At 46.6% G+C, this 25,822-nt stretch overlaps 1 protein-coding gene across 3 annotated transcripts in view; it reads left to right on the plus strand.

The window, feature by feature from the left end:
• The window catches only part of LOC149330409 (cGMP-inhibited 3',5'-cyclic phosphodiesterase 3A-like), a 321,644-nt gene that overhangs the window by 70,413 nt on the left and 225,409 nt on the right, over positions 1 to 25,822 (plus strand). The window lies entirely within an intron of this gene.

Raw genomic sequence — 25,822 nt, forward strand, 5'->3', positions numbered from 1 at the left:
TATGTGAAATGCCTCATTTTGGGAAAGGTTTAGTTTAGTTTGGTTTATTAGGGTTTAACGTCCCAAAGCGACTGAGGCTATGAGGGACGCCAGAGTGAAGGGCTCCTGAAATTTCCACCGCCTGGGGTTCTTTAACGTGCACTGACATCGCACAGTACATGGGCCTCTGGAATTTCGCCTCCATCCAAATTCGGCCGCCGCGGCCGGGATCGAACCCGCGTCTTTCGGGTCAGCAGCCGAGCGCCGTAACCTCTGAGCCACCACGGCGGGGCATTTTGTGAAAGGAACAAGCGGTGCAGGAGATAGGTAAATACATCCTCCCGGCATTGGATGCTATACGGCTCTTGTCGGGGATGAAGCTTCTGATGATGGCCTCAATTAACATACTCTGGAAACAGCCTAAGGGGACGTTCTGTAGAGCTAGCATGTTACAGTTCATGTTGCCGAACGATGCCAGTACGGGACAAAGCACGAAGACTGATATCTGGAAATTAAAGTTTGTTCTGACTGGCTCACCGCTCCGTAACTTCGTATTGTTTCTCCTATTTACCCCTTTGAGCAAGATGATCGGAGGCATCGCTGTGGATAATTTTGTGTGCTCCCCAAACCGGGCTTACTTCCCTTCCGCGTTCGTGATCTGATTATTGCTTTCGACCTACTCAGCCCAATTGAAAAAAGGCCCGGCATTGTCACTCGCTTGCAGCTACCGTCATCATGATTATCCTGTAGCCTACATAAATGAAAAAGCCACTCTCGCTCCCTTTCCAACACCCTTCGCTCATCACTTTCCGCCCTCTTCCTGTGCGTCCCACTCTTATACATGGAGCAAGAGAGAAAGTAGAAGTTTTATTGAACTTTTAGTCCCCCCTCTGTCCGGGGCTTTCGCCCGGAGCGCGAGCCCTCACGCGTCGGCCTCAGCTCTCCACATCGGCGGCTCTCATCTAATAATCGGTGTGGACTTTACTCCGGTCCCGCTCTTATCGCTTTCCGGTCGTGTATGACGTCGAGGCGAGGCCTTCCACCTCTATACGGTCGAAATCGACCGTGCCTCCCCCCCCCCCACACACACACGCACACACGCACTATCCAACCAAGGATATTGCGGTTCTTTCTTTCTTTCTTTCTTTCTTTCTTTCTTTCTTTCTTTCTTTCTTTCTTTCTTTCTTTCTTTCTTTCTTTCTTTCTTTCTTTCTTTCTTTCTTTCTTTCTTTCTTTCTTTCTTTCTTTCTTTCTTTCTTTCCTTCTTTCCTTCTTTCTTTCTTTCTTTCTTTCCTGCCTTCCTTCTGTCTTTCTTTCTTTCCTTCCTTTCTTTCTTGCTTTCCTTTTCTCTCTCTTTCTTTCTTTCTTTCTTTCCTTCTGTCTTTCAGTCTTTTTTCTTTCTCTTTCTTTCTTTCCTTCTCTCTTTCTCTTTCTCTCTCTTTCTTTCCTTCTTCCTTTCCTTCTTTCTTTCTTCCTTTCTTTCTTTCTGTCTTTCTTTCTTTCACTCTTTCTATCTTTCTCTCTTTCTTTCTTATTTAACGCTCTTTCACGGCTTTTGTACCTGCTTAAGCGCTGGTCTATGAACCTTTGTTGGCCCTTCGTCTAACTCAACGCGACTGCGCCGCCCATACCTCTTGCTTCTATTCGAGCGCCGTCGTTGCTTCGTCATGTCCATTTACTATTCCGATTGTTCTTCGCCTGTTCGATAGGCAGATCGATTCGGCGGTGCCGCATTCGTGAACGGCTCTGCGCTCGGTTACAGAGAAAGGCGGAATAGCTACACGGCCATCGCGCCGCCCCGCTCCTCTATGGAAACGCGGTCGCGGTGCGCGAGGCTTGAACCATGGCTCGTTATAGTACGTCTTGTTCTTAGCAAAAGCTACCGAGCACAAAACGACTAACGATCGCCCTGTCCTGTCTGGACCGCCCCCGTGTCCGTTTCGCTGTTCGCTAAATGTAGAATGTCTCTGTGGTTGACATGAATGTCTGGCGCTGTAGTTTGCAAAACAAAAGGAATAGAAAAAAAAGACAAGATTTGCGATGTTTCGTTCTACTCAGTACGAAGAAAGGACTGTGGCAGCTACACACTCCTCAATCTTACGTTATTTCCAGGAACAAAGGTCATGGACCTTGATGACGGGGCTTCAGATGTGGCATTTTTGTTGGCCGTGAGACGAACACGGCAGTGCTCTATTCTGACTAGTCAAAAGCTTACCATTTAATCCCGAGATTGGGACAATACTGGGTTCTCTATCGCGGCAAACATTATACACCGTTTCTTTTACTATTCTGCCACTATTACTACCCCTATACATGCAGTTGAACCTCTTTATAACGAAGTTGAAGGAGCCGGCGATTGCTTCGCAATAGATGTAGCTTCGTTATATGCCGTGATGTCCGAGCATCCAAGAGGAATCATCATTCCTTGGTTATATTCAATATTTCGTTATAAACCATTTTGTTATGGTGAGGTTCAACAGTATTAGTATAGGAGTAGGAGTAGTGGTAGCACTACTCAGTGGTTACTACTGCGTGTAGCAGTAATTCTACTCCTTATACTATTACTACCACTAATAATACTGGTACTGATTTAATACTGCTGGTGCTGCTACTGATACCAATGTTACTACTACTACTACTACTACTACTACTATTACTACTACTACTACTACTACTACTACTAATACCACTACTACTACTACTGTACTACTACTACCACTACTACTGTACTACTACTACCACTACAACCACCAGCACCACTACTGCTTCTGGAACTATTACTGCTATATAAACCATCATAAACGACACTATATAAACGCCATATAAACCTTGAGAAACGACTCAAGTACTGGTACCTCTACAGAATGAAAAAGACGACAATAGCGCAGCTCATATTTCAAAAAAGGTTGATACTGTGACATGGCTGGGAAGCCGTCTGAAGAGATTATCCTGCAATGATATTCAATTAAGATTTGTACACTCACCCCATTTGTAATACCCCCAAATTGTGGTCTTTAAGGTAATAAAGTAAAGTGAAGTGAAGTGAAGAACTAACAATAAGCCATTTGAGGCAATGGTCGAGAGGGTACCGTTCCCCCCCTCCCCCCTTCCAGCAAGCAGCCCCTAGACCTGCAGAAAACAGCAAGCCAGGGAATGGCTCCACTTCTTTAGGCAACACCGGCTCCCAGAGAAGAGGGTTCTCACTTCCGCCATTTTGACGTCGTCACGGTCTCCGCGAGGCCCGGATGAACGTAGCGAGTGCCACTCGAGATAAAGCGGCCTGAACTGCAGCTCCATTAAGTTTCTCCTGCGAAGAGCGAACAAAGCGGCTGGGTGACGAAACGGATTGTTACGCGCCGCTGTTTCGTAAAAGCTCCAAGAGCACTTGACCAAGTTTATCCCTGAGCGTGGGGAAGTGACGACCACGCTTTGTTTAACTTCCGGCCGTCCATAATACGTTTACGACGCGAGCTGCGCCCGGGGCTTTATCTGTAAACGTGCGTCGCAGTTACCATCCTTGTACGTGCTACGCGGAAACTCCTACGTCAGCGCCTCCTCAGTAGCAACGCTAGCCAGATGAACAGCTTCCGAAATACCAAGCCCTCTTCCATTCTCCTTCCTTGTCCTGGCCTGTTTTGTCGCCTTCGCCCGTGCTCTGCACTTTCAGTGTGGGTGCAAGAGGGAAAAGATGGATGAATGGATGGATGCATGGACGGAAGATAGGAGTGTCCCCTTTAAAGTGGGGCGGTGCCAGTTGCCGCCATGCTCGCCTTTCTTTCTTTATACTTCGTTAAGGGTGTTAAAAATTGGTGTATAAATTCGCCATTTTCTTTTTATACATATTAAGGCCAAAACTTCTAACCTTATGTCACCTCTCTGCTTTTGAGCCGCCAATTTTCCAATCGCTTTTTGTAAGCTTCCACCGCCGATTCATTCCCATTACCATTGTTATCTCTAAACCATAAAGCCCGAGGGAGAGTTACTGTGCCTGCATCGACATCCGGATGTATACCACTAAATTCGAGTATCAGATGTTCAATTCTTTCTACAGATTTTCCACACACAGCACATGTGTCATCTTCTTGGTTAAATTTAATTTTGCAGCTGGGCGTTTTATGACACCCTCATCTAGATTCAGAGAGTAGGGCACGGCCTCTTTCTTCAGTTATCATAGAACGATTCCTTCCTGATCTGCCTTTTCCAATTTCGTTATAGTTCTACACTCTGGTTCTTTTCCATCGAATTAATCCAGTTTTTATCTTCTGCGTTTTTAACCTGTCGTTTAAAGCTCTTTGTTTCTCTATCCTCGTGTCCTGCATACTTACTGGTTAATTTCCTTGTCCTTTTCCGCCACTGTCTGTCAGCGCTCTGTCTATATAAATATTTAAATACCTCAGCTGCCTACCTGTTGTCGTCCAGTTTTCTTAGGCGCTCTTCATATAATATTTTACTCTGAGCTTCCCACGCTTTTAACAATTGCAAGCTCGTATTTATTTATTTATTCTTATGTACTGCCTCGTTTATGGTTTGTGAGAGCCCACATAAGCAACAGGGAAACGGGCAAACAAGGTTTGTTTGTACGTTGTTTACCTTCGTGAAGAATGATCAGTGGGAGCCATTTTACTTATTCTTTCCCTCTCGTTCTGTTCTCTTGCTCTGATAGTTTACGTAATAAGGAGTCATCTAACCCAGCTTCATGCTCTTGCATCATTTGACGAATGCATTGTCGGCGGTTTCCAAACGGCACCCTTAACGACTTTGCTTAATGGTTTACAACACTGTTCCAAATTTCCTGAAGAAATCGGCACTCGAGAGTTCGAGTAAGCCCTGAAGCACCTGGGATGCATTAGTAACTTATATGTATTTATTTATTTATTTATTTATTTATTTATTTATTTATTTATTTATTTATTTATTTATTTATTTATTTACTATTTCCTCAAGGGTCCACAGGGGACTTTACATGAGGGGTGGGCAAAGAAAAGAGTTAATATGAACACAGATGGTCTTCAGTGGCGGTTTTGAATGGAACAGGATTGGTGATGGTCGCCACTTCGGATGGAAGGTCATTCCAGTCTTTGGCTGTTCGAAGAAAAAATGACTTTTTATATGTTTTGGAGCGGGCCCGTTCAGGGTAGACGGCGTTAGGGTGACTATTACGAGAAAAGCTATGAGCGCGTGTTATCGGGGCAGTTTCATGATCGGAAGTGTGATAAAATTTATTATACAGCGAAAGACGGGCGATTTTACGCCGACAGGCCAGTTTTGGGAGATTAAGCTGAGATTTTAGTGCTGTAACGCTAGTATAACTAGAGTAGTCTGAGCCAATGAATCTGGCGGCGCGGTTTTGGACTGCTTCGAGCGTGGTGATTAGGTTAGTATAGTGGGGATCATATGCAGCACATGCGTGATCAAGTTCAGGACGTATGAAAGTTATGTAAGCAAGAAGCTTAATGGGAGGGGGAGCTAAGGATAGGTTACGGCGCAAATACCCTAGAACTTGATTAGCTGAATTGGTGACGTTGCGCTTTGACTACAGCCCCGAGAAACTGTCACAAATCCCTGATGTCACTAAACCGCGACCATGACCTCTGTACCTCTCTTCTGACCCCACCTCAACGCTATGGGATTATTCCACAGGCGTCCAGTACACTTGCGGTGTCACATCGTAACCATTACTGGAATGACCCCCCAACGATGGATGCCTGCTGACCACGCTAACGCTAGCCTTAACTATATCGGCTGCCTCACTCGTGCTGACGCTTGGCTAGTGGTGTCGCGCCCCAATGGTACTAGTGCCTGCCCGGGCGGAGCTCGTCGGCTCGATCAACCTTGTCACTTCGAGTGATTAACGGTCTTCCTCCTACCGTTTCCGTCCGTGGCTTCCCTCCCAAACGCTCCTCTCTTCACCGCCGGTGGTGGGGATGGTGTGTTCGCGGCCAGCTAATGCCGGTGATCGGCTCCGTCGCACTGTTTACTCCGCTCCGTGCGAGACAAGGATGCTCCTAGTGTCAGCAGTATGCCGAGCAATTGCCGACCACTTCCTGTACCCGCGGTTTTCATCAGTGCTGTGATGGCCTTCCTGCGATAAAACACATCAACGGAGTGTGGAGGCTGGAGTCAGCTAATGAGTGCTGGCTTTTGTTTGTCGAGTAAAGTAGGGAAGATGAATGACTGCCGGGGCAGTAACCGGCTTCACTGCACGGTGTTGCTTAGATTATATTCGTCGCTAGTGTGGAGTAATTGTCAGTGGATTTACCGTAAGGCTAATCCCACCTGTAGCCAACAACTACTCCAACCTCAAGAAGACGAGGCAAAGGGAACTCGCAACCACGTGATAGATTTACTGAAGGATATGTTATCAAAATGATTGTTTGTAAAACTATTAGCTAAGCAGGTCTGCAGAGGCGAAGGTGTTGACACGTCACAGCCGTTCCTGATTGGTCAGCACCAGGCGTGGGCTGTCCAATCAAGAGAGCCAGCGACAGTGTGTCGAAGACACCAGCCAACCAAAATATTCCTGGCCGCCTGTTCAGCTGTCTCACGGTTTATAGCTTCCACTCTGCTGCATGCTTTTACTGGGGCGAGGTATATATAGTTGTCGGTACTCTGTCCGCTCTGTGGTCCGCATACGTTTGGGTCAGCTTGTCGATGGGCGTGTCCGCAGTGGCTGTAACCGTAATCGGAAATGTGGCTCGACCGCTGCTTTTGCCGTCCTGTCGGTGTCTTTTTGTTCTCTTTGTTTATATTTTATACTTTGCTTGTACACCCTCATCTGTAGTAGGCAGTTCCGTGTCCAAGTCGTGGTCATATATCATCTCGTTGCGCAAGCAAGGTTGGTATCAGTTAGACTGAGCAACGATGCCCTGCTCAGCGGGGAGATATCGGTAGTCGGAGTTATAATGAGTAGATTTGTCGTACCAGTCGTAAGGTTTTGTTGGTCGTCTCTCAGTAAGCCGTTCTAAATTTATGCATTTGGCGGAATCCGGGCTACCTATCAGTTTACTCTCGCTAGTGTGTTATGACACAGCTCCCAAGCAGAACAGGTAATTGGCCCACTATTGGAAATATATTGGCAAAACCGGTCCTACAAAGGACCAGAGTGAAGCCATCCATTTCCAGTATTTAGCCTATTACTTGTGCTGCTTTGGAGCTGTCTGAATAGGCCTATACGACCTCAGTGGAAACGCAAAAAACTTTGCAGTTTCTGTATACGCAACACTAATTTATTTTTGCCGTTTTCTGAACATACATTGTTTTCAGTGCAATGCCCGGACGCATTCGATCGGTGCGTTGGACGGGCTAAGTCCGTTCAAGTCCGTGACGACTATAGAGCAGCTCGCGCAATGAAGAGAAAAAAATTGTATTAGAGGACACTTTGTAAAACAATAATTAATTCCGTGCAACTCAACTTTAAAGGTGCGTATCACTCTGACGCAAAGTAATGTGTTCAAGAACGAGCAATGGCCTGTTGATGAAGGTTGATCGATGGGAAGTAATTAGGGCGTAGGGTGTGGTATTCCAATCAGGACTCAATTTAAGGAGCGAATTGGAATGATGCGAGTGCTGCACCGCCTAGCGTTATCAGATTACTTTATTTCTGAAAGCGCTCACGGCACACTAATATTTCCACCTACTTTACCTTTGTTTCCCGGGCACTAGATCGCGTGACGGTATGGAATTTGCAACTGAGCTTGTTCAGAAGCTGTACTTCAGCTGATAGACGTGACTTGTTGCTCGAGTCTAATCGCTTTGGCTGTGCGCTCGTTCATCACCTGTACAGAACGACATTTCTTACCTAGACAGCACATAACAACAAACTACTTTTTCAACCCTCTTCGTGAATCCTAAACCTGTGAAGTTCCACCGTTGCCTGTGCTTTTCCCGTATTAGTTGTGCATTCGAAATTTTATCCAACAATCCCCCGGTTTATCCACTCTATCCCCCGTTTTGTTTATTCCTCCCTGATGTGCTAGCTAAATGGCTTAAGTTAGCCGTTATTCTTTTGGTGTTACGCGTATAAGAAGAAATCTCCGGCAAAGTTGTCCGGTCAGTTGCAATGTCATGTATAATGGCATATGCTGGCCAACATTGTGCATCCAGTTATAATGGCTTGCCGACATTAGGTATACATTAGCATACGCTGCTCAGTATGCGTTGCCTGTCACCATGGGCTTCCAGCGTTATAGTTACGCTAGTGACAGACGTTTCGTCAGCGACTAATGCTAACTACTAATCAGCTGCTAATTTTAACCACTACTCACATTTAGCATACAGTGACCGTCCGTGGTTGTCCACGACCGCTGTTTGAAATGGTTTATATATCTTGCGCAAAATTTGCGCCCTATACTACCTCGAAATAGTAATCAATAATCAACGATCGAACCTTCATCACAATGAGTGAACGATGCGCTTTGAGTTGCCTCATTGTGCGCGTCGGTAATCAGCGCATGTCCTTTAAGACGTGTTTGCCGTCGCCGGCACTGAATGGGCGCACTATGCGATGGCAATGCGCTTAATTTAATTCTTCGAACTGAGTTCCTAATGAGGCTGGTCAGCACAACACGCAACCTCAATGATGTCTGCTTCGCAAGACTTGACAGACGAGTCGGCGCGAGGCATTGGTTAGCGTCCGTGCCTCGTGCTTAGTGACGCCCAGTTAATCTGGGCAACCGCCCGCTGCCGTCATCAATTCCCGCTTAACAGCAGCTGTTGCATAGCATTACTGCAGTCTGTCTTTCGTGATGAGTTGGAGAATAAGTTTGAAGATGGACAAGAGGCGCGCAGGAAACTGCTGCAAAAGTGAATTGGCAACGATTGCCCTTAGGAATCCGCATTTTCTGCCGTGACCATCTTCTACCATTTCATCCTATTGGTCTTATTTTTCTAAACCTTCCTGGATAATATCGAAACCTTTCATACTGCCTATCATGTGTGCAGCATGCTCTACATGAGTTTGTTCGTGCACAGTACGCTTTATAAAGACATAGCTGACTGTTTATATAATCTAAGTCACCTCTGCAGTGGCGGCGTATTAGTGCTGCCATGAATTGTGAACACAAAAGTGGTTCCGAGAATATCTGGGGTGCGAACTCTCGGTTGGATTTATGCTTTAAAACTCTTCGATTCGTTTCTCTGTAGGAATCTTAGCTTCTCCAAGTGCCTTCCTAACGCTACAGCCTTTTTCCGTGCAACTAATGAGCGAGACATTCATTACGTACCAGTTGTGCTTTCTTACTCCTGCTCTGCGGTGAAGTACATTGTGTTTTTTTTTAGCGTTTCCGCGCAGTTTTTGATTAGTCGTACTATGGACGTCGCCTCAGCTATATATGCTTATGACAGAAGCCAACAGCCACAGAAACCAAGGGGCACAGGGGATTTTTTTTAATTTGTTTATTTATTTTGTGGTGTTGATCAATTTAGAATATTACTGAATATGTTATCGCTTAAAGCTAATTGATTAGAAAAGCAGAAGAAAAAACAACCACATGCCGCCGGTGGGATCCGAACCCACGACCTCCGAATTACGCGTCCGGTGCTCTTAGGTATTCGAACTGGTATAAAGTGGTCAAACTGGTTTTTGGCATAGCTGCCAGTTGATTGTTGTTGTTGTTGTGACTGAGAGAAGGATGAAGAGGAAATTGCACGGGCCTGCTACTGGCTCGAGCCAAGCCACCACCGCTGCCACGTGCAGATAGAGGAGAGTTAAAAGATGAGAGGAAAGAGAAAAAGGAAAGAAAAGACGCGCGTCGCAGCAACAACTGCGTCCGCCGGAGCGGACGCTGCTCAAAAAGAAGCGGCCGAAGCCGCGCTCGCCGAAGCGAGAACAGATACTCCCCTCGCCAGTTGATTCCAGCTGATATCGACTGGTTTATACTTGAATAAACTGAGTTTCAGAAACAGTTTAACCGGTTGGGACCAGTTAGGAATCTTCACTTGAGATATGTTTAATGTCGCTCGCGACACCTGGTGAGCGAAACAACAACTAATGGCCTGCCCAGAATTTCTGCTCTTGTTTTTCCTCAAATTCTGTGCGCACGCCTTGCTGCTTATCTTATCTAACAAGTTAATGCCGCATCTTAAGCGAAGCGCCAGAAATGCCTGCAGAAATTATTTCTTTACAGACTTCATTATAAAACAGGTTTGTGATGCGGTGTGATAGTAACGAGATTTAGCGTTGGATATTATAGCATGCGGCATGAAAGGCTAGATTGCGTGCTCGCATGAACGCAATGGTAGTTATATGTATTTTAGGCTTTTGGGTTCGGCTCATGTGCAAGTGCATTGTTACTGCGGCAGTGCTGATGATGGGTGCAGGTTGGGTTATATTGTGATTTTTCATTTTTTTTTTTTCGGAAGCAACACTACGCTTGCTCGAGTGGCGCGTTATAGAAAATTCGGTTTTATGAGCCGTAAATGAACCGTAATGTCTTTCAGAAATGCTGCAGCTCCTATCTAATACAAAGTGGAATGCTGACACCGACGTGAAATTGTTTATGGGCATGGGATTGCAACTTCTTTCCTTCGAGGCCTTCATTGAATAACACCCTAACCGAACGCCGCATGATATTGTCTGACGACTTGCGATCCAGTGTGAGCGTTCCTTAGTTCCGCGATGCAGTACGTGCACATCCTATCTCAACTGCTGAGCTTGCTATCGATGGCGCTGCGCCGCACTTCCGATGTCAAAGGTATATGTTTTCGATTATTACTTTGCACTCTTTGCTTCTCGACGTAGTTTTGCTAAAAAATCCAGAGGGCGCTTTGTTGACCTAAAGTGCTGTGAGGCGAAAGCCTTGAGCGCGGTGTAGCTGTTTTTGTCACTGATGTGTGGTTAAGATGAATAATGGAATTGAGTGGGCGAGTTGGTTTTCCATCTTGACAGTGAAAGCGCTCAAAAGGACAAGGACGACAGAAAAGGAAAGACATTTCCTTTCCTTTTCCTTTTCTGTCGTCCTTGTCCTTTTGAGCGCTTTCACTGTCAAGGTGGTTAAGATGTTAAGCTTCGCCTCTAAGAGTGGAGCGCGAGTGCGTCTTGCAACGCTGCCAGCGAGTCCAATGAACGCCATCGCCCGTTCGGCTCTACGCCTTGCTCGTCGGTAAATTGGTTTTTTGAGGAAAGGAAATGTATCTGTCTCGCACATCTCGGTGGACACCTGAACCTCGCCATAACGAGAAGGGAGGAAGATGGGAGTGACCGAAGACATTCACTAGACGCGCCTTCGTTCGAGGCCCGTGTACTGTGCGATGTCAGTGCACGTTAAAGAACCCCAGGTGGTCGAAATTTCCGGAGCCCTCCACTACGGCGTCTCTCATAGCCTTAGTCGCTTTGGGACGTTAAACCCCATAAACCAACCAACCAACCAATCCAAACCAGCGGGCTGACATGGCGGAGTGGTAGTGTGCTCGTCTCGCACTCAGGAGACCCTGGTTCGATTCCCCACCTAGACCAATTTCTTACTCGGTTTTATTTATTTATCTGAACTGAATAGAAAGGTTGATTAGGCTAATTGGTTAATTAAGTAATTAACTAAACTGAGTCCCACATGCTTGGAGCATCACTATACGATTCCTTAAATTGGTTGCATGGCTACTATTGATTGTAAAACATTTTATTCGCCGGGAAGAGCTTGGCAAGAGGTCGCGTTAAGTGGTCGAGAGTACATAGCCCTCGACGACTTTGTCAGCCCACTCCTCCGCCAAAACTTGCGTTCTGGGGTCAGAGCTAGCCAGCACGGTCTCCCACCGCTCGAGAGAAGGAGCTGTAACTAGATCACCCGGAGGTGGCTCTATTTTGCAGTCCCACAGGATGTGATCGTAGGTAGCACGTTGGCCACAGTGTTTGCAGTTTGGGTTAGCCGAAGTACAATTGGCCCCGTTTGAAATTCGCGCACTGTGACGTCACGACCATTTCGACCAATTGAAAAGCGTGACATTTCTGTCGACAACTCCTGCTTACAATGATGAGGCATTAAAGGCGTCCGCCTTAATTTAGGGCTGTCACACATTCGATTAATGCTGTATGGAGCGCATAATATAGCACCCATCTCTAGACATGCTTGCTTTCGGATTGCATGCTGTTCCCACTCTTTACTCCATCACGTACCTGATTCTCGTCCATGGGCACACGGCATGGGAGGCGTCGTAAAAATGTTCGACCTGCAGAAACAAGAATGTTGCAAAGATACATGGATGGATGTATTTGCTGCTTGACCCTGAAAACGTCACCCTCCAGAATTGGTGCTGCCCTCTGGCGCTCACCGTCATTATTGCTCTGACGCAGTAATCGCAAAACCTTCTCTTGCGATGTCCTGCCTCCGAAGACATTGCGACGCCGTTACGTAAAAAAACCACGCAACCACCACCTACCAGGACTGGGCGTTTTCCAAGACTGGCACCAGAACTCAGCTTATGGCCTTGTTATATTCCTCGCACACACACACACACACAAAGACCGATGCCCTCGAATTATTCCAATGTTCTCCCATAGCCCTAGATACCCTCAAGCCGACCATTTGTTATTCGAATGGAATTGCTTTCTGTCATCAGCCGTACTAGCACAATTTACCCTACCACTGCCTTTACCCAGCATTTTGGGTCGTGCACAAAGGCAAATACCTTGGATTTTCCTGACTATGTAAAATTGAAGTTAGTGGTGGTGGTGAAAAACATTTATGGCAAATTAAGTTCTTTACAGAAAGGTGATTGGGGTAGGACCCTATTGGCCCTTTCCCCTTACAATACTGGGTGGAGCCCCTATTCCGGTGCCCCATTGGCAAGCAGCGCCGCCCGCGTCCGTTGAACCAAAGCCTTTTGGCTCTTTAGGTCTTGACAGCCGAGCAGGGCCGCCTCCCAGTCCTCTCTGGTGGGGTTGGGGTTGGGGTTGGGGGGGATAGATGGGTTTGACTGACACGCCCAAACCATGTGGAAGGTGTCAGCCACCTCCCCACAGAACTGGCACCCGCCATCAAATGATGTATTGAAATGTTTAAGCACCGCCGGGCACAGCACAGTGTTAGTAAGAATTTTGATGAGGAGGCGCTCGTCAGCGCGATCCAGACCCTTACTAGGGGCCGGGTAGCGCCGGTGCTCCTCCTTGTAGTAATCGGTGATTTGTTTGAATGTAAGGGCCAGATTGTCTGATTGGGTGTACCCTTCCAAGGACAGGGAGATAGCCCGGGGAGAGAGTGCGCGGGCGGCCTAATCGGCCTGTTCGTTTCCCTGGAGTCCCTGGTGACCGGGGGCCCAAATCAGGTTGCGTGGAGTTGGATCTTCGCATCGGCAGCTATATGCCAATATGCGCCAGGCAAGCGGGGGAGCCCAGCCCAACTCGTAGTTCCGACAGGCCCCTCGCGAGTCGGTGATGATGTGTTTTGACTTGGGATTCGTGAGAGCCAGAGCAAGGGCAATCTCCTCCGCGTGTGTTGCGTTGTAGGCTTTGAAAGTGAGCGAGCTGCTCTACAGTGTGAGAAAAGTGCACAATTGAGTGTTGAAGTGCTGTCTGTTCAGGTTGGCATTTCTGCGAAGAACCACATGGTGTGAGCACTAAGTCGTGCTGCTCGAAGCTTTGGAGGAGCCACAAAGTAGTTCCTAAAATAATTTTCGCATTTGCGCCTTTTCGCATCTCGTATACGCATTAAAAGCGCGGTGAAGAGGAATCTGAACTCGAATTTTCAGCGCTGGAACTCGATCTACGCGTTCAGCGCGTTCTTAGAAACTGCTCATTATTGCCCTGTGCCGCCGATTTACCTCATTTAAATCCGATTAAACGTCCCGGCTCCCACCTTTCTTTCTTAATTCCCCGCCGACGGTGAGAGGAGTCGACAAACCTGTCAACTAGTCCCGTGGCGGCTTGCCGCTCTGCCATTGGCGGAGTAATACATAGCGATCGGCGAAAGCGAAGAGTCCACGCGTATTGTTATTTCCGTCTGCCTAATTTGCAGCAATGTAGTCTCTGACTAGATCTATTTATTCACGGAAACGTAAAAAACAAAATAAAAGCGAAAGCAAAGCCGCCACGCGACTGCCTGAAAGGCTCTCCATGCTTTGGTCGACTCCTCCCACCGTCTGCGGGGAATTCAAAATTAAAAGCGAGAGCCGGACGTTAATGCGATTTAAATTAGGGAAATCGGCCGCACAGGGCAATAATTCGAAGCTTCTAAGAATGCTCGGAACGTGTAGATCGAGTTTCTGTTGCAAAAAGACGAATTCAAATTCCTCTTCACTGCACTTTTAGGAGAATTTTTGTCGCCGGGCTTTTCAACGCAGAGATAAAACTTATATAGGTTAAGTTTACAAGGGCACGCGAGCCTTGCAGAGTGCGTTCATTGTACTTTTGAACGCTAGCCTAACGCGCATCACATGAGGGCCATAAAGAGTGATGAGGCGCCGAAATTCCCGGAGCTTATACGTCACATTGGCAGCTCAGGCTTAACCTTAAGCTTTGAATGAACGGTCAATGACACAAAAGGCTTAAGTTCAGCGCAGCCCGCGATTTCTCGCGCACGTGGGCTTTGCCCGTACTACGTGAAGAGCTGTTTTGAGGGCCAGAGATTGGCGTTAATGATATGCATCACCGGTGGTGCTTCGAGTGGGAGCGCCGGAGACGCATCTCATTAATGGCGCTTGAAGAGGGGGATTCCGGCGCTCATATTTAAACTCACGGCTGCTGGAACTTCATCAAGCGCCATGCACTCAGACAGTTGACCCCCCCCCTCCCTCTTTCCTCTCTTTGACTTTCTAATTTCGTATGGCAGTCTTGCGCTAGCACCAAGCACCTTTTGTTTATAGCGGCCTGCTTTGCGCGATGGAGCGTGGCTAAAGCGCTTACTTTTCACGCATGCGAGCTTTGTGCGTCAGTGGAAGGCTGGGAAAATCGCGCGCAGATTTAGGAGGCAAAGAATTTCTTTCAGGTGGTAATACTGAAGCAAATCAACAAAATACAACGAAAGTACGAAATGCCGCGATACCTTCGTCTGAAATGGTGACCAGACAAGGGTAAGAGATACGGGGCTTGTTACGACGCATACCGTCTTAACCAAAAGTAACCGGGCAACGGTGGTTTGTTTTTTAGCCGCGTAGCGAAGTATTACGGCAGGCCTTATGCTCTGAATGCGTGTGAAGCAAGGAGAACCCTTGTCCTATCCTTGTGACACCTTTCTCTCTTCAGGGGTGCCGTAAAAGCTCCGTTATACGGTTGAGAAGTAAAAACCTGCTGCTCGGTTACTTTTGGTAAAGGGGTACATATAAAGGAAGCCAATGGTCATTGAAACCAAAGGAAAGCCTAGGGGTATGTTTTTGTAATTATTGTGTTGATCAATGGCGAATTAACTAACAGTGTGATCATTTTTTTACATACAGCACAGTTGATTATAAGTTTGAAGAAAAAAGAAAAGAGCCGCCGCAGTGGCTTAGTGGTTATTGTGCACGGCTGCTGACCCGAGAGACGCGGGTTCGATCCCGTCCGCGGCGGCTGAATTTCTTTGGAGGAGAAATTCTAGAGGCCCGTGTACTGTGCGATGTCAGTGCACGTTAAAGAACCCCAGGTGGTCGAAATTTCCGGAGCCCTCCACTACGGCGTCTCTTATAGCCTGAGTCGCTTTGGGACGTTAAACCGCATAAAGCAAACATAACAAAATACCAAATGCAACCGTGAAACGGTGGTTTGTTTCTTTGCCACGTCTCCAAGTACTTATGGCAGCCCTTGAGCTCAGAATCTGCCTAAAGTACGCTAAACCCTTGTCCTCACGTTCTGACAACATTAGGTTTTTATGGGTGCCGTAAAGGCTCAGTTATATAGGGCTGAGAAGCAAAAACCTGCTGCTCGGTTACTTTTGGCAAAAGGGGTGCATATGAAGGAAACCAAGTCATTGAAACCAAAGGAAAGCCCAGAGTAATGTTTTTTTTTTGTAGTTGTGGTGTTGAGCAAATGCCGAATTAACAGTGTACTCATTTTTTTTTATCCAAAACAGTTCATTAGAGGTTAGAAGAAAAGAAACCACATGCCTCCGGTGGTGTCTGAGCCCTTGACCTTCTGCTTTCTGATCAATTATTTTTCAGGAATAACTAATAAGATTAAACTCTTATTTTGGCATTGATCAACCTCACATGTTATCCAAAGAAACATTCCCCTGTGCTTTCGTTAGTTTCAATGACTGTTGGCTTCCGTCTTAAACGTTGTAATTGATGGGTGTTCAGGTGTCGGCTTCATGCTGGCTGTTTTCCGCTCACGCTGCGTTTTTCCTTTCACTAGGGGATGCGTAGTCCCACACAATGACTGCCTTCTTTTGAGTGAGTCTGCGTGCACTGATATTTCGGTCCACTTTATGGGCTCTGCCAAACTTTGTTGCGTGGCCGTTGTTTTCCATAGGCGTTAGAAACACCGCTACACCTGTTTTACCCGCTTGCGAATGACGTGGGCGCACTTTTTGATCTGCCCACAGTGGCCAACAACTTCGTCAGAGAGTCCTGGCATTGCCTCACTTAAGGAACTTTACTGGTAACGCAGGATTAGGTTAAAAGTTCTTGAATTTAGTAGAGGAGACACGTTCGTATTTATATTTATTTATTTTATTTTATTTATGGCATACTGCAGGCCGTGAGGTCCAAGCAGGAGTGGATACAGAACAGAACATAAATTGAGCAATAATACCAAAGTGCAAACAGAAAACGAGCAGCGCGAAATGACGTGGAAAAGAAAAAGAAACTAACAAAACAAACTGAAAACAAACTAACAATGGTTACTTATCAGGTCAAGAGACCGTACACACGAAGCTGGTAAGCTGTTCCAGTCACTGATGGTTTGCGGAAAGAAAGAGTGCTGAAATAAGTTAGTCTTTGCAAAGTACGGGGTCAGAGAAAGGGGGTGGGAGTGCGATAACTAATTAAACACGTCAGCAGTCGAAACCTACTTAGACGGGACATGTGTGAAATGTGAGCTATTATTGAGCTTAATTTATTTGAAGCGATTACATCTCAGTCATCTTATGCTGATGTTAAACACTGTTCGTGAGTCGAGAAAGCATTCTGGGCTTGAAGAAAGCATCGTGAAGACGGGGCGGAGTCAAAGAACGTTAAATCAATCTCATTTATATTTCCAAAATATGGGGACTTTCTTACCAATAGAGCGCTTTTACTGCTTAGTGAAGGCTTGTCTTGCTCCTAGGTCGTTACAATTTATGAAAGGACGAGGTGATGGGCTACTTGGTTATGCATGATATAATTGAAACAGCGCAAGGCCCAAGCCCTAAGAAGAGAGCAGAGGAAAGGAGGAAACGGGTTGCGTTGCGCTGTGCTGTTCGTTTCCTCCTTTCCTCTGATCTCTTCTCAGGTCTTGCGCTGTTTCAATTGTGTGTTACAATTTTTGTTTGTGTTCTACAGGTCCAACTAAATCTCCAGTTGCTGTTTACAGCGGTGTAATAACCCTTCATGGCATAGTAGGGCATGAGTTCCGGTAGATAAGGTTTAAACCATTCTACAAATGCTTACCCCAAACTGAAACTCTTCCGAGCGGCTAGATGAAATAGATAATGGTCATCAAAGTTTTTTGCCATGTAAAAATGCAGATGCATCGTTATGCGCTTGAAAGTGTCGCCTGCCTTTGGTGAACGCTTAGTCGCTGCCATGGTGTTAGAATAGGTTCGCTGCCTTTTTGGTCCGCTATAAAAATTCCGCTCGACTTCTTCACGGGTGCTAGGACCTTGATAAAGACATTCAGGTAAAGGATTCAATTTCTAATTTGTTCATTCTTTCGCCGTTGGCCGGCTGCCCACTAGTGCTGGGCTCTTGATAAACGAGTGTCCCATTTCAATTCCACCCTCTTCCGTCCTTCTCATTATACCGAAGAAAACGTTAGGTAAGTTAGTTTGAGTTAGGCATATGGTTCTCTTGTCTCATGCGTCGTCTTTGGGGCCGTCAAGACCATGCTTAATCCGCATCACCCCCCCCCCCCCCACCGCCGTTTTCTCTCCAAATGCTGCTTTTTATTCGGTGTCGGAGAAATCGTGGCTGGGTATAAAGTTTACCTGCCATTCGTCATTGCAATAGAAAGTGCAGTAATGCTATTCGACAGCCACGCCTTCAAGTTTGCCCTCTTTGTCTCTTCGTATAGGAGCGCGCACGTGTATGACGGGGCGTCCATCCTTCGTCTCACATGCCCCGCCCTGTTCACGTGGCAGAATTGGAAAGACGATCCGTTTCGTTTCGTTTGTACATTTCCTTATCCGTAAGCGTTGGTATGTTTTACATAGGACTAAGGGTGGAAGCTTGTCTTTGTTCCCGCTTTGTTCGTCAAAGAGCGCAGTTTGCGTCGCTTTTTCGCAGTCCCGTTATTCGCTGTCTGAGTTGAGAGGCAAATTGGCTCCCCGGGGCGGTTCCTTGCTATCGACAGATGGGCACGGTTCGAGCTTGGGTGCCTCTTTTGTAAACATCAAAGGGAGAAACACAAATAAATAAATGAACGACGACGCAAAGATATGCTGAAATGAGTTCTGCTGCCTGCAGCGAAATATTTCGCATGTGAGAGGCAGTTCGCTATGCTTCAATGGCACGCTGCAACTTGTTTGTCTCGGGATAAAAGGGTATTGTGCGGGGTAGTATTGTACGCTATGGAAGGGTATGGTGCGACATGGTATTGTATGAAATTGTATGGTATGATATGGTATGCTATGGTATGCTATGGTATGCTATGGTATGCTATGGTATGCTATGGTATGCTATGCTATGCTATGGTGTGGTGTGGTGTGGTGTGGTGTGGTATGGTGTGGTATGGTGTGGTATGGTGTGGTATGGTGTGGTATGGTATGGTATGGTATGGTATGGTATGGTATGGTATGGTATGGTACGGTACGATATGGCATGGTACGGGAAGGTGCTCTGTATAATGGCATGTAATGGTACGGTACGATAGGCATGGTACGTTATATGATATGGTACAGTATATGGTGCGGTATAGTATGGCCCTATGTGGCATAACATGGAAAGCATAGCATGACACGGTATGGTTTTTTGGAGATTTAATGTCACAAAGGCGCAATTGGGCTACTAGGGGATGCCGTAGTGAGGGGCTGTGAGTTATTTGGGGACATCATCACGTCCCCGCACTCCGCCGTCTCGTGTAAGCGCTGTTTCTCGCCACAAGATTTTCAACCATTTGGTATTCATTAACGTGCACTGACATCGCACAGTTAACACACCAGAGAGGTGAAAAAAGAGTGTGTGAAGTATAAAAGTAAAGGCGGAGGGGTCAACCTTAGTTGGTTTTGGTTAGCTAACCAGCGCGGAGAAAAAAGAAAAAGTTACAAGAAAATTGATTGTTTTAGAAGTGACAACCGTTGCGATCTGAGCCGCGGTACGTTTTCTATCTGATTTGTGTGCCAACGGTGTTTTTACCGCACTATCTCTTGCCTAACAGCATAGACGTAGTACATGAGCTATGTTATGAAGGATGCTTCAATTCAAAGAAATTCTGGGAAGAGAGAACGGAGAGCAGGGAGCACGCATCATTCTTTAAGCAGTAATGCATAGTCCCCGTGGAACGCCACTGGTTCACAGGAATGTTTGTGGGAGTGTTTGGTTCTCAAATCCTAACCCCAGTTCCTCTTTGCGTCCGCCAACGCAGAGTTAGCGAGACGCGCGCACAAAAAATTGGCCAACCGTGAAATAATAATCTGATCTGATCTGTCCCGAACTTACCTCTTTTTATGGATAGGGTCTTGAGGCTTCCGCAATAGCTGCTCAGAAAAAAAAAAAACTTTCCAGATGTCTCGAAGGAACGGCTCGAAAAAGGGCGCAGCACAATAGGGGAGGTTGTGATTGTTGTTACCTTGGTAGCATGGCATATACCCACGACGGGGGATAGGCCAGGGTTCAGTGAGGAGAGTCCAAATAAGGTAAACTGGGGCCAAGCTAATCGTTTAACTTTGATTGCCAAGCTAATTATTTAACTTTGGGTAAAAATTCAGAGGAATTAAACGTGGATTTACAATTTAAAAATAAATCAAAATAAAAAATTAATTGGAAAAATAAACGGGCGAAATGATTAGAGAATTGAATACAAGAAAAATTGCTGATGGATATTGCAATGCGGAAATTTTGGATACCATTAGCAAGGGAATCTGCAGGTAGAAATTATGCAATTGCGGAGGCATTCGCAAACTTGATGCAGTGCGAAACCTCTGGTGCTAGTACCATAGGACGAGCCCTCGTACAGTGGTACTTCGTCTTTCTTTGCGCCATTTCCTTGGCGGTGCATAGCCACCTTCTAGCCTGAACCGCTGTGTTCCATTCATATACGATAGCGCAGAAGCCTCCTGGGACCGAAGAACCAGGTACCACCGCCTCTTACCGGCCACACCTACCACTGCCATCCGCCCCCCGTTCCCCTAGCTGCCTCCCCCTCCCCCTACCTCTCACCCTCTCCACTTGTAGCAGAGAGGAGAGAGACGCTGGACTAAGAATGGCTTTTGTATGAAAATGACTAAGATGGATTTTAGCAAAAAGTAATGAAAAAAGCGAGGTGAACACAACCGGAATTGGGATAGAATCAAGAGGGGAATAAAATATTGGAATACTATCTCATTTTCTCCGCTTCGATCCAACTGATCGTCCCTATTTTTTTCATTGCTTGCCTTTGTTGCTGGGCGATCAATTCGCGTATGGTCCAGTTATTCCAAACTCACATGCGTCTTTACGATTACCAGGAATTCGGGACAGGCACTTCTGGTTCCATTGGTTCCCATCACGTAAGACACGGCTGTGGATGTTCAGAAACAGAGTGTTGACGTCATCCGTCACGTAAAAGAGAAGTAGCTTGACCGAGTGGCTGCTGAACAGAACGTTATAGGCTTTTAGGATTAGCTGCACATGCTGAAAGCTGTCCCGAAATCCTTGCAATACCTAATAAAGCCTACGAGAGGCGCTCAAAGAGATAATGAATTCCAGTTGCTTATACTTTTGCGTCGATTCGCAAAAATATCATTAACATATGTAGTAGTCATTAAGTATGCCACCTCCTTCTACTCGTCGCAAAAACATTTCGGATGCAATTAGACAGAGCTTATAGATTTGCGAAATAAACTCAAGCGCACAGAGCTTAGCATGGATTTCTGTTTCTGAAATGCACACTACATGTTCATTTCATTCGTAGTTTGGGGAGTTGTACGGGTATATTTGGAAGTCGGAGCTAATGTGGTATAAAATACAGATTCATTATCGATTCTGCAAACCCGCGTGTCTTTTTTTGCACGCAAAATTCTCGTTATGAGCAATGAAAATGGTTTGCTGCTGTCCCGGGGCACCGTTGGCGAATATAAGTGGGCACCATATGGTCGCCTATAAAAGGCAGCCTGAGCTTATACAGCCGTGTTTTATGCCTTTATTAATGAGGTAGTATTAGATGCCTCATTACGGAACAAACTTGGCGTTGTGGCCTATCATAAAAATCCCCCATTGGTCGAGCCGGCTTTGTGGTCTCTGAAAAAATTCTTCGATTGGTCGAGACGGTTATAATGTCGTCAGGTCAGGTGATGTGCCACCTGACACAGCTGCCACTTCCCCCTCCCCCGCCCCTTCCCAACTGTTCTCTCTACCTGTTCTCTCATAAAGTTCGCTGATTGGTGGAGACAGTTATGACGTCAAGGTCAGGTGCCGTGTATCTGCCACCGCTCTCCTGCCGCCTCTCTCCACTTGCGTCGAAGCAGATAGGAGCCTCATCACGAAAGAAATGGTGGTCTCTTATGAAATTCGCGGATTGGTCGAGACAGTTACCGCGTCATCAAATCACGTGATATGTCACGTCTCAGACCGGCCCCCTCTCAGCCGCCTCATCGCAGAAAAAAACGGCATTGTGGCCTGTCATAAAATTCGCTAATGCATATACTATCACATTTCCCACACGTAATGTAATTGTCTCCCTGCAGTTTCTTTCCTGTTTGAATTTCTGTATCGGTTTTTATTGCTACGGAACACAAATTTCGCCGCTTCTGTCATTGTTTAAGTGCAATACGAGCTGTTTTGTGAGAACTCGTTTCTAAGTTTGGTACCTATTTCAATTACCAGTTTACGCTTATTCTGAGTAACAAAACACTGTCTGGCTCCTGCCTTCATGGCACCGAAAGCTACACTTTTTTGTTCCTCCTTGTCGAGGGCTCTGAACAGATATACCTGATGTCAAGCACGTGCTTCGCTGTGCCTAAAAAACAGCCTCCTTTAATCTTATCCCTCTCCGTTCCGAACCAACGGCTAATACTTACAAAGCTGGATTTTGTGACCCGTCAGACAGTTGCCTTTTTTCAGTTCTTGTTTTCAAAGTGCTCCAACGCGTGCCACTTTTCAAAAGACCCTGGCGTTTCGGCAAAGAAGACACGCTAAAATGGGAGTACCCATCAGAAAAGAAGCGTCTCGAATAAATTCCCCCGAGGGATTGCGCAAAGCACGTGGTAGTTTACGAAAATGGAAGAAAGGCCGCGATGACAATGAGTATTTCGAAGTGCGCTCCGAGATCCGAGAGAACAGTTGTATTAGTTCTTCTTGTAGAAGCAAGCAACGGTTTGAAGAGCTCGTTTCTCAACAACGCTGAAATCTCTTCACCGCATAGGCCACCTCCGCGCTACGTGCGTAATTCAGAAGGGATTGTGCCCAGCGCGCAAGAAGCCTTGAGGGTCTGCCAAGTACAAAGATCCCTCTTTTATGTCGTTTCCTAATTTGCCCTTCTATTTCTTCTCGTTATAGGCCTGTGTCAGCTTGGCACTACTCTTCAAAATTCTCATGCGTATGTGACTATGCAAGGCTCTATTTTCTTATTCAACCTGCTCGTTCCGTTGTCTAGGCTTTGGACGGCAAAAGAGAATGCAGAAGGGCCCAGTGGATTAGGCGAGGCTTAGACCCTTGTTTGGGCTTTCTGTCGAAAATGTACCTCTGTCTCCGAGGCCCTTGTGTGCTGACTAATAACGTCCATGTCTGGCCCTTAGCAACGCGCCCTGATCGGCTTCTCAACGGGGAGTCAGTTGCCGTGGTTTATTTTTAGAACGAGAAGTTCATGGTCTCCGGGTCTTGCAAGTGTTGATGGTTTGGCTTGAAAATCGCGTCCGTAAATGAGTATACAGTCGTCCCTAGTTAGAATGGACACCGTGGTTCCCGAGCAAGACTGCCCATAATGCGAGTCGTCCGTAATAATGAATCATGAAGAAAACCAAAAGAAATATTTTGAAAAAAAAAAAACATTTTAATTCTACAGGCTGCTTCTGTGCATATTGGCCGGCAGTTAAGTGGAAATCTGGAAATCTTAGCAGCTCAAGGCGCATTATTCTGGTCTCCATTATCTTGAAATTTATGCGGTGTCGGTTGAAGCACGTTTGAAGCACCTAGTGGTCCATGAGGCGCATGGCAGAGCCTCTTGGTGTGGGGTAGTACTTTCTGCTACGACTGTTCACATCCAAAGAACTCTGTACTCACTCCGCTGACAACTACTGAATGTGATATTAAACTGAGCATACAGGTAATTTTCGCAGCCATTCATGCAATGCGGCTAATGCTAATGCGTGTCGACCGGTTTCATTTCCATTTTAAAGCATGAAACCACACACACACACAAAAGGCCATTACGACGGCATTTTCACGTTCGCGCTGCCTTTCGTTGGTGTTCTGCACTTACATTATAAGGGGCAGATAACCTGTTAGGGGAATACGGGATTTTATTCTCATCGTTGTCCACACTAACAGGACACAATACATGTATCCCAATAGGTTCCGTGCATTTTCACCCTGTCCATTGTCCAGACAGCGAGTTTCTATTTTAACGAGCGGTAGAGAGATTGAAAAGGTTTCGTCCCCAGAAAAACCGTCCATACTTCTTGGCGTCCATATTAACGTAGGTCGTTTAACAGGGCACGACTGTATATCTTTTCCGCAAAGAACACGAACAGCTGTGTACTACTGCGCTACTAATGTCTAGTAGGTAGATCACTCTCTCATTGCTTAGTTTAGGGCTCGGCAGATACGCAGGCTTCCTGTTGCTGCAGTGCTACAGCGGAGACAGACACAATGGACAGGGTCTCGCTGTGAAGCGAACTGGTGATAACCTTCTTGTGATGAAAACTAAATGGAACTCTAAATTGAATCTTCAGTCCAAAGCTCAACGTCATCCCACAACTTGGCGCGGTCTTCATCTTCGTGAGCCTTCGGTCGCAAACAGACACACCTACAACATTTTTCGGAATTATTACGCATTTATTTCTCTTAACGTCCCCAGGCTTCCGAGGGCAAGACAGAAACCAAATTCTTGTAACGTACTTTTCTAAACCAATAAATAATGATGAAAAAGAAAGGATGCAGGGAGAACACTCCTCCCTAAGTGAATGGCTGATTATCGCTGCCCCATCGAGCACGGGTGTCAATAGCTCGAATGAGGCGCGTGGCGGGCAGGGAGGTCTTTCGTAGCCAAGAGCGGTCATTGGCTCGGACCATTGTGACTTCTACTTTGCCTGTGGACAGGGTTGAGCGCAGACGCTGGTTCTTCACCTCTGGCAGAGCTTGTGGCGAGTCCCCAACCGGTCCCACCAGTCGGCCAAAGGCGTGTCCAGTTCTGCCGTGCTGTTACAGGCCGTTTGCTGAAGTCGCCGGTAGAGGTTCTCACCAACGACTCCAAAAAGCAGTTTATCATAGCTGGGTGTTCCACTGCGTCGCCGTAAAAGCTTTCCGGTAGGACAGCGAGCGGCTGAAGTTCCGTCTGCCTCCGGTTCCTCTTGACAAAAAAAAAAAAAGGAATGGAAGCCTTTAAGTCGGGCATAGCAATACCATCCGCAAACAAAGCAGACCACGAAGTCTCGTCAGACGAACGTCCGCTCTTTACAATCTTTCGGGCTTACCGTTGGCTGATGCAGGATGGCGGCTGGCGTTGGCTGATTCGAGGACCCGTCAATGTGTCTTGGAATCCTGCCACGAACCAACATGGCTCCTCTGCTAGCGCAGTTGACACGTGACAGAACGTTCGATCGTCTTCCTTCATTTCCACCCAAAGCAGCTTTTTCGTCGTCCAGATGAAACAGCTTGATATCCAAGTTGGAGACGGGCAGGAGTTTTCGCTCAGTTCGCGCTTTCAAAAACTATAAGGATCATAAACCAACTAGCCCCAGTAGTAGCTCCTTTTTTCTTACGTCCCCTCTCTCCCCCATTTTTCTGCCTCCCTCATGCCTTCCCTCCAATTGGCGACCCAAGTGTTCCTCTGGAATGAGGCAGTTAAGACACTTTTTCGCTTCTGGTTGTCATGTCTGGCGTCCAAGAGCTGGGCTGCGTAGACGTAGCATCGAAGGAACGTTTATTCCTGCTACTTGGCAGGCAGCCAACAGGTTACATACTGAGCGCGGTGGGCCCGTGCGAGCGGTCTTTTAAAGCCAGCACGGACTACCCGATAAGAGATAGCCGGACAGTGAGCATGCGCAGGCAGTACAGGATAACACGCGTGCTTGGTTTCGCGCGCACACAACACTGGTAGCCCCTTTTATATTCCCACCCAGCTTCTTTATAAATGGGTGGCATTGCTTCTTTCCGCGCTCTTCATGACTTTCCAATTACGATCTCCATGTAATTTCGGTCTCGGAATAAATTTTAATTTAGAAAGCGCCAACTACATTTCTGGCTGCGCGGATTGCATCGTCTGCACCTACAAGTGTTTGCTTCCAAGAAAAAAAATAATAAAGCAGGGACCCAAAATGCTCACAGCATCGCATGGTATAGAGCACTTTTCTTTAGAAAAACCGCGCGAGATGTTGTTTACTCAAGAAATCTGAAAACAATTAATGAAAAGCCCCTCCACTCCCAATTCAGCGGAGCCCTACGGGATCTGCTG

Source organism: Amblyomma mixtum, chromosome 9, assembly GCF_055824585.1.
Source record: "Amblyomma mixtum isolate Tamu chromosome 9, ASM5582458v1, whole genome shotgun sequence".
Classification (NCBI taxonomy): Eukaryota; Metazoa; Arthropoda; class Arachnida; order Ixodida; family Ixodidae; genus Amblyomma; species Amblyomma mixtum.